General features: G+C 30.0%; 1 long non-coding RNA gene across 1 annotated transcript in view; it reads left to right on the top strand.

Moving 5' to 3' along the window:
• The window catches only part of LOC136797356 (uncharacterized), a 493,983-nt gene that overhangs the window by 271,721 nt on the left and 215,540 nt on the right, over positions 1 to 6,722 (top strand). The window contains exon 4 of the long non-coding RNA XR_010845183.1: positions 2,055 to 2,109. This is a non-coding gene — a long non-coding RNA (uncharacterized lncRNA). The remainder of the gene's footprint in view (positions 1 to 2,054; positions 2,110 to 6,722) is intronic.

Here is a 6,722-nt window from a genome sequence, read left to right as displayed (position 1 = left end):
TTTTTGTTTTATTAAGTTTTTCCAAAACATTCCATATTTTCATTATTAAAATATGGAATTTTTCATTTCTTCCCTAAAATAATCGAGATATAAGGGTATCAAAACGTTATCGAACGCCATTTTAAAAATAAATGACGAATGTTAATGTTTAAGTTTCTTCTTACGGTTATTAACGATCTTTGGGTGAATGACTTGTGACATCAGTTCCAAATATGAAAAACAATTTAACCTGTTTTTTTTTTCAATTTCAGGCGCTTTTTAAACGTTGCTCGATTTAACTATCTTAAAGTTTTCTCTCCCCATTTAAGCTAATATTTCAAAAGTGATATGCACCGTTGCTCCCTGGGGTTCTTAACGGGGTGGGCCCGGCGGGCACGGATTGTACTTGTCTTCGTGTTATGATCTCCTCTTGTGAGATTGTGACATGTCGTTCATCGACCAACCTACTCGCTATAATTGTCTTAATGGTTTTTTTTTATTATTTAATTTTAATCAATTTATTTATGTATCAAGAAAAAAAAAACTCCAATTTTAGGGAAGAGGGTATTTTTTTACCCAGTTGATTAAAAAGACCTATTATAAAAAAAAAAACAATAACTAGCGCATGCAAATAACTAATGATTAGATATCCTTTGTTACTTATATATTTCTTTGTTTTACAGTTTCTTCAGAAATTCTGAAAATCGAAAGTAATTAGAAAGATACTAAAACAAAAAAAGTATATATAAAAGATTGGCTTTGCTATCTATACCGAAAGATAAATTGACGAAGAAGAGTTCAATAATAGATAATGGACTATAAAACCTTCTTTCTTATTTGAGAAAGCTGAAAAGTGGGACAGATGCGATTCTTTATTTAATTTAAATACATTTACTAAATAAGAAAAATTACAACTAGAACTTCTTATTCTTTAATGGGTAATATAACAACTTTTTATTGATGCTTTATCATTGGAATATGTTATTTTACTGTCGTTAGTAAACCATTGTTATGTATGCTATGGAGACTTAATCGGGATGCCAGGATAATCGCTGAAGGCAATTATCCAAAAATAAGTTAATAAATTATATATTGAGTTCTAAAAAAATATTATTATGATTGGATTCTTTTCCAAAGGCTATTTGTGTTATACCACTTTACCATATTTATTACCCTAACATTAATTATATATCATAATAAAAGGTAGTACATTGGGTTATATAATAGTATATAAACTACATAAAGAAATTAACTATTTATTTACAATTTATTACTATGATTAAAATAGTTGTAATGATTCAGATAAAGGTTGCCATAAAATATAGATTATTACATTATTACTTATTGGTTAATTTATACTTATATCTGCTGATGCCGTGGGATGTAGTGCCGTAGGTGTCTTCTTGTCCATAAGGGATGTCCAGGTCTCGTGGCCCTTCTCACGACTTCGTCTGGTCGAAGTGCATCTTCTAAGCCTGCCTCCTGACTGTGGGTCCTCACCCGTCTAAGCCTTCCTGTTGAGTGTGCTTCTTGACTGATCTATTTTCCTGTCCTTTTCTCCCACTTCCCTTTTGGGGCGTTACCTTATTTTTGAATCTCATTTTTCATTGGCCATCGGCAACCGAACGCTTCCGAGGAAGGCGTTCCCCTCCCCAGGCCCGAGAGGGGGTGGTAAAGTTTGATATGTCCAGGAAGGGCCTGCAGCTGCTTAATTTGATTCCGATCCCTCGTCAAACCTGTCATTTTTGTTGGAACACTTAAAGGTTAGCCTAATGTGAGTAGGGTAATGTGACAAACTTAACACAGATGTTTTCATATCCGGGGACGCCCTAATAGCTTCGCAGAAGGATTCCCTGACCAGGTATAGGGACAGATGACGAAACACCTTAATAATACCCAGGATTGTTAAAAGATCGATACATAGCAGAATAGACATTTTATTATCGATTTATATGGAACTGAATAAAATCAGATGATTCATATATACACATATATAATATTTAATAATTGAATATTATGTTAGTTATATAATAGAATATTTTAGGTTTTAATAATTAATACATTTTATTTTACAGGCTGGCATGAATTTATAATCTGTCTAGTGCTCCAGCAAATATTTTTCCTGACAAGGTAAGTGCACATTTATATTCTATTGTACCCTAGTATAATGAAAAAATTTTCATCTGTATTTGGAAATTTTACGGCATTTTATATATTTAAGACGTATAACCGTATAGAAAAGTGTGGGATATTAGATATGAGATTTCCCAAATTTCGCAGAAATATTTTTTTTTTAATGTTCTATACTTCTATCAATGAAACTAATTATAAAATATCTAATGAGAGTAATATAGTTGATTACTTTTGACAGATAACTAATGATCCAAGAAACCAATAAAAAAAAATTATTTTTTCATTAGGAGCACCATATCCTTAAAACTACTTATACACTAAAATCCTTTTAGAACATCATTTAAAGTAGAGTGAATTGGCACATAAATGAGTCCTAATAGATCTATTAACGTTTTTACTCTAGTATTAAATTACTTATATTTTATAGACGGATCTATACCGAATTAAAGTTTTTTAAAATGGAAAATTTTCGTCCAAAACAAAATACTATGGCAAATATTACCGCAACCACTTCTCCAACGAATAACGTATAAATGTCTATTAGTTCTCAATAGAGAAATAGTTGCAAGAATAGAAGTAGCAGTTTCCATAATATTCTTCAAAATAAATTCCTAAAATGTTCATTTCTCGTTATTTGGAAAAACATTTGGTTAATGAAAACCTATATCTCAGAAAATATTAGACACGCAGATGCCTATTAATTTGCTATAATGTAGTTTTTAGTGTTTATCTTTTTATGAATTGCGGTTTCCATATTGATATTCAACAAAATGAGTTCAAATAATTCTGACTTTTCATTATTAGAGAAAAAAGTAGCTCTATGAAAAACGGTATCTCGAGATCTCATATTTCAGACATTTTACTATAATTTAAATCATGTTTTATGAAGATTTTTGTATATTGTAGGATATAGAACTCTGAATGAATATTGTAGGTTTTTTTAAAAATAAAAATCTAGTTTAGGGAGCGTGCGCCCTAAATATTTCAATATTTACTTTTTAATGACAGTATAGTTTTTACCTTTGTATAGTTCAAGTAAAAATTGAAACATTTTCCAACAGAAAGTAATGTGGATTTGTTTCTATAATTGAAAGAATTTTTCGAAAGTTCTAGAACTGCACTCCACTTTACTATGGTTGGTGGAGCCATAAATGTTGACTCTTAAGAAAATAGTATATAGCTTTCATTAATTTTTTCTTCTGTTGGGCTCTTTGACTATAAATGTTGGGATCAGTTTCTGAATTTTCTTTTTAGAAAATATCATTTTTCTTCTGTATGCTATAAATCATAATCAGGCTTCGAAAAATACGCTTGAGCCATACCCAATCTTAATAAATTGGGTTCCAGATCATTAAATGGTGTTAATTGAGAGGAATACAATTGTAATAAAATATGAGAATTATTTCATTGTAGTCATACTATATATTTGACGTTTATATAAGCTGTTACCTAGTCCATTAAAAGTGGATTATAGGTTTTAAATAAATAATTAATTAATCTAAGTGACGAGTATTTTACCACGTATAAAATGATTTGGTAACTATTACAAGAAAAATATTTTAACTTGGGAAAAAATATTTCTGATTTGTAAAAAATAGAAAAATGTTTTCCACAAGTTAAAATGATTCTTCTAATTTGTAAAAATCACTTTTAGAAAGTGTCTTACTGTATCATAAATAACATTGTTCTCTTAAACAAAGTTTGTAGAGTAGTCTCTTTGTAGATATTCTTGAACAGTGGTTTCAAACAATTTAAGCACGTTTTCGCCCGTTTGTGACTAAACCATCTTATCTGCCATCCGAATTATACTAATAATCATTGTTACCCAATAAAAAAAAAATTACCTAATTTTTCTCTTGTATTTTTTGTCATTTTTAGATTCATTTTAAAATAATTTTGAATCCGATCGGTTAACTTCTTAAATGAAATTTAAATTAAATATAGTTTATTTTATTGTCTATTCTTCTGCGTGTATTTTATAGTAAAAAATTGACTTGGATCTAGTAAGATATGTTACTTTTATGTCATTATATTCTATTTAGTAGTAGGAAAATTCGTGCAGCCAAGTTCGATTATAAATTTCAATTTTTCTTAATACAATCTTTTGATTAAAAATTAGAACATATTTTAACAAATAAGTTTCGCTGATTTTGTACTTTTTTTTTACTTACTTAGAAGTGTTTTGCTGCATTGTGTAGTAAAACTAATTTTTAGTTTAAGAATTAAGAAATTTATGTGTGTATTAAGAAATTATATTCAATTTATGTTCTTGTAAACTCAATTTTATTAAAATCTTTTTATCCACTTTCAATAAGTCGATATATTACCGGTTTTTGATGTGCCATTTAAGTGAGAATGAATTTTTTTTCCCACTACAACTCATGAAGTACTGTTTACAAACTGCTAACTACTGTTTATTAAACAAAGGTTATACAAGGAGTTGATTTGTTCATGATCACACCCAACCTCCAGATTATTCCTAAATTAACGGTATCCATTTTAAAGATGCTTAGCAAACCTCGGAGGACTCCCCACATCCACAGGATTGACTCACGGCAATAGGAACAGAATACATAATTATCTGCGACAGCCGGATTCGAACCCTTGGTCCTTGGAGTTAGTTGCACAGTCCTTTAGACCCTATTTAATTGAAATTATCTATTATAGTTACTTTTTTTTTTGCATAAAAACCACTTTAATTCTAGGAATAACATTACAAATGCTAATTGGAGTTACTTTGGTTCAACTGGTGAATGTTAATATTGACCATAATTGTAATTAGAGTAATTTATCAAGTAGATGCAATTGCAATTTGAGGTATTTTTATTTTTGTAATTTTAAATAACATAATTGTTAAGTCATTTAAATTTAAACTAGATTTTGCTAAGCAATATGAAAAAGCAGATATGATATTTAAAAATACGTTAGAGTGAAGCCTTATTTTCAGAGCTAATTCGGTTACTGGCGCCACGTGGGGAAAGAGGGAACTTAGTTTAGACTTGATAAAGAAGTTAAAGTGTTCAACATCTGCTGGTTTGAGTGGAATTGTTCTAAGTGACCCGGTTACCTTGCCCTCTTCTTGAAGATTTCCTAAGTTTTCTCAGGCGATTTCCTTCCTATCCTACTCTGAAATCCGAGCAATCCCCTATACTACCTTCGAACCTTAAGTATGCTATCAATTATCCCACTGATGTGAAAAGTTCTTTACCCTGCCTTTAGCGCTTTGGGTTATTCTATTACCCTTTTAAAACTTTTCTCAACAGTCCTGATTTTATCTAGTATATATATCTACATAAATCAGTTTAATTAAGTTTAGTTTTACTTATATTAAAATCCTTATTTCGAGAAGTTTAAAATCCATTCAACGATAATAAATATTTCCTTTCTTCAGGTTTATTTAATGTTGTGCTGGAATAGGTTATTAGGGTGGTGATTCATACCGAAAAGGTTAATGTTCGTGTTGAAAAAGACGTTAGAGTAAAGAATGATAAGTATTTGGTTTTTCAGGCAAAAAAAAGTAGAAACTAGTAAATTAATGATGGAAATCGGATTTTTGGAACGTTTGGATGAATAAAAAACTTTAAATATCTGCGTTTCCCTGTACATTAAAGAACTGAAATTAAAAAAAGCGAGGCTAAAAAAGGTTTGATATTACACCATCTCCATCTTCACAGAAAATATTTTTTTACAAAAAATGTACCTAATTTTGTTCTTTACGGATTCATAAAATGTCACACACCAATGTTGAAAGAAGAACTGTGAAAACATAGTGTTATCAAAAACTCGACCGAAGAAAGATGAGATAACTGCAGAATTTCCCTGCGTTTGAATTGCACAAAGTAAATAACATTGAGCAGATGGTATAGTGAATATATAAAATGTTAGTTATAATTATAAATAGCTATTCAAAGCAAAATAGATGACGGGGGTTGCCAGAGACGTAAACGGGAAGAAATCTTGGAAATTAGGGCTTCGATGGATTTTGGTGGAGCATGTAAACATTGAATTTTGGTGTTGTGACTTACTTGTCTACTTGCAGTTCGTTCAGACATATCATTATAATGTTCATAAACATTTGATTATCTTTTGGCTTGATTAAACATCAACTAACAAGATTTTTTTATATCAAAGTATGTTGGAAGAATATTAACAGCGTTTGGCTTACTTTTTGAATTCTTAATAAAAGCAAATAATAATTAACTAGTACTATATCAAAATTTATGTTGGCTTATGATTCATATTACATAACCACATGAAATATTACCATAAATTATTGGGAGAAAGACAACATCCATATGACATTAGTGTCGGCCTCATTGTATGCTCTGGCTGCGCCCCTGACCGCATTGTCAAAGAAGTTTGCTTTATTACATTACACATTCCCTCGTATTTCATTAGCATAATTAATTATCTCTAATTTTAGAATGACTTTTGATCTTTGTTGGTGCAGTAGGATATTTCGTTCCTCGAATTTACTTCTGCTATACATTACGGTAGTTCATAAGAGGCATATAACCTCCTTAGGAAGCAAAATGTGGTTTTAAAAGATGTTTTGTATTTTTCGTATTACTCTTGATTTGTTGGTTGCTTGAGTCAAATATATATTTTTT

The sequence above is a fragment of the Halyomorpha halys genome, unplaced genomic scaffold (genome assembly GCF_000696795.3).
Source record: "Halyomorpha halys isolate HHAL.00 unplaced genomic scaffold, Hhal_1.1 Scaffold35.1, whole genome shotgun sequence".
NCBI classification, from domain to species: Eukaryota; Metazoa; Arthropoda; class Insecta; order Hemiptera; family Pentatomidae; genus Halyomorpha; species Halyomorpha halys.
The sequence above is the reverse complement of the archived record's forward strand: the minus strand, read 5'-3'. Positions and strand labels throughout refer to the sequence as shown.